General features: G+C 31.6%; 2 non-coding genes across 2 annotated transcripts in view; both read right to left on the bottom strand.

The window, feature by feature from the left end:
- Window positions 1-1806, bottom strand: part of LOC128871165 (large subunit ribosomal RNA) — a 3990-nt gene extending 2184 nt beyond the window's left edge. Inside the window, exon 1 of the ribosomal RNA XR_008455776.1 lies at window positions 1-1806. This exon is cut by the window's left edge and continues 2184 nt beyond it. This is a non-coding gene — a ribosomal RNA (large subunit ribosomal RNA).
- Window positions 1807-2248: 442 nt separating this feature from the next.
- On the bottom strand, window positions 2249-2429 carry LOC128871153 (5.8S ribosomal RNA). Its single transcript, XR_008455766.1, has one exon. It is a non-coding gene; the product is annotated as a 5.8S ribosomal RNA (ribosomal RNA).
- Between the last annotated feature and the right edge of the window lie 71 nt (window positions 2430-2500).

The raw sequence follows: 2500 nt of genomic DNA, 5'->3' as shown, positions 1-2500 counted from the left end.
CTTTCGCCTTGAACTTAGGACCGACTAACTCGTGATCAACCACTGTTCACACGAAACCCTTCTCCACTTCAGTCCTCCAAGGTCTCATTCGATTATTTGCTACTACCACCAAGATCTGTACCAATAGCGGCTCCATGCAGGCTTACGCCAAACACTTCTAAGCACACTATTGTACCCTCCTACTCACTAAAGTTTCAAAATTTATAAATCAATCGAAATTGTTTTATAAATCATCTACTTTAGCGGTAATGTATAGGTATACAACTTAAGCGCCATCCATTTTAAGGGCTAGTTGCTTCGGCAGGTGAGTTGTTACACACTCCTTAGCGGATTACGACTTCCATGTCCACCGTCCTGCTGTTTTAAGCAACCAACGCCTTTCATGGTATCTGCATGAGTTGTTAATTTAGGCACCGTAACATTACGTTTGGTTCATCCCACAGCGCCAGTTCTGCTTACCAAAAGTGGCCCACTGGGCACATTATATCATAACCTCAACCTTCATATCAAGAAAGGTGAGGTTCTTACCCATTTAAAGTTTGAGAATAGGTTAAAATCGTTTCGACCCTAAGGCCTCTAATCATTCGCTTTACCAGATAAGATTATTTTATATAATTTTTAAATGCACCAGCTATCCTGAGGGAAACTTCGGAGGGAACCAGCTACTAGATGGTTCGATTGGTCTTTCGCCCCTATACTCAATTCTGACAATCGATTTGCACGTCAGAACTGTTTCGGTCTTCCATCAGGGTTTCCCCTGACTTCAACCTGATCAAGTATAGTTCACCATCTTTCGGGTCACAGCATATATGCTCAAGGTACGCTCCAGTTAGAGGTATAAATAATAATAAATTATCATTATACATAACTATATGGAACGCCCCGGGATTGAATTAATTGACTATTTAAGAAAATAGACTAAAAATTAATCCCATTATATTTTTAAGTTAAGTTAATTATGCCATTAAGTTTAATATAACTCAATGACTTGCACATATGTTAGACTCCTTGGTCCGTGTTTCAAGACGGGTCCCGAAGGTATCCTGAATCTTTCGCATTGTTAATCATATAAATGCATACAAATAAATATTAATATCATAGATATTAAATTTTTTGTAAAATTCAAAAAATGAATTTTAGCATTATATATAATAAAATCTATCAACACTTTATCAAATCATTAGTATTTATTCTATGTTAATATGCTTAAAAAGCAAATTAATTTAAATAAACTTAATATCACCAATGATCTTTTGATAAATACTTTATTATGTTAATAGATTACAATGTCCTTATATGAAAAAAATGCACATTATTTTTAATTATTTAATGATGAATTTTTCATAATGGATATTCAGGTTCATCGGGCTTAACCTCTAAGCAGTTTCACGTACTATTTAACTCTCTATTCAGAGTTCTTTTCAACTTTCCCTCACGGTACTTGTTTACTATCGGTCTCATGGTTATATTTAGTTTTAGATGGAGTTTACCACCCACTTAGTGCTGCACTATCAAGCAACACGACTCTTTGGAAATATCTTTCTAGTAATCATTAACGTTATACGGGCCTGGCACCCTCTATGGGTAAATGGCCTCATTTAAGAAGGACTTAAATCGTTAATTTCTCATACTAGATATTAAGATATTCCATACACTGCATCTCACATTTGACATATAGACAAAGTGACTTAGTGCTGAACTATTTTCTTTTCGCTCGCCGCTACTAAGAAAATCCTTGTTAGTTTCTTTTCCTCCCCTCATTAATATGCTTAAATTCAGGGGGTAATCCCATATGAGTTGAGGTTGTTTTAAAATATTTTTTATCTTCTCACACAATTTAATAAATAATTATATCATCTTTTCATCTCTATTTTTCTTTTTTTCCTTTTATATAAATATATATTATAAATAATAATTATGTAAAATGAGGCAATTCTAGAATAAAAAAAAATTAATTTTTATGCTAGACATTCCTCCTTTAATTACATATATAAATTAATATTTTATATATATATAAATAATATGAAAATTTTTTAAAGAGAATACTTAGATTCAAAATTTTTATTTCATTTTATTTGAGAGGATTTTTTTTTTTTTAAGAATATATATAATAAATAAAAAATTCATTATATAATCTTTATTTTTTTGCTATTAATATTATGAATTATTTAAAATCCAATAATATACACATTTGCTTAAATTCAATTATTTTTATAAAAGAATAAGCAACTTATTTAGCATAGTCTTACAACCCTCAACCATATGTAGTCCAAGCAGTACTTTAAAATTTAATTTAATGTACATAACAGCATGGACTGCGATATGCGTTCAAAATGTCGATGTTCATGTGTCCTGCAGTTCACACGATGACGCACAGTTTGCTGCGTTCTTCATCGACCCATGAGCCAAGTGATCCACCGCTTAGAGTATTTTTTTATTTATTTTTATTTATAACAAATGTCAATTTTTTTTTGCATATATTAATTGAAAGAGTAAAATT

The sequence above is a fragment of the Anastrepha ludens genome, unplaced genomic scaffold (genome assembly GCF_028408465.1).
Source record: "Anastrepha ludens isolate Willacy unplaced genomic scaffold, idAnaLude1.1 ptg000042l, whole genome shotgun sequence".
Lineage (NCBI taxonomy): Eukaryota > Metazoa > Arthropoda > Insecta > Diptera > Tephritidae > Anastrepha > Anastrepha ludens.
The sequence above is the reverse complement of the archived record's forward strand: the minus strand, read 5'-3'. Positions and strand labels throughout refer to the sequence as shown.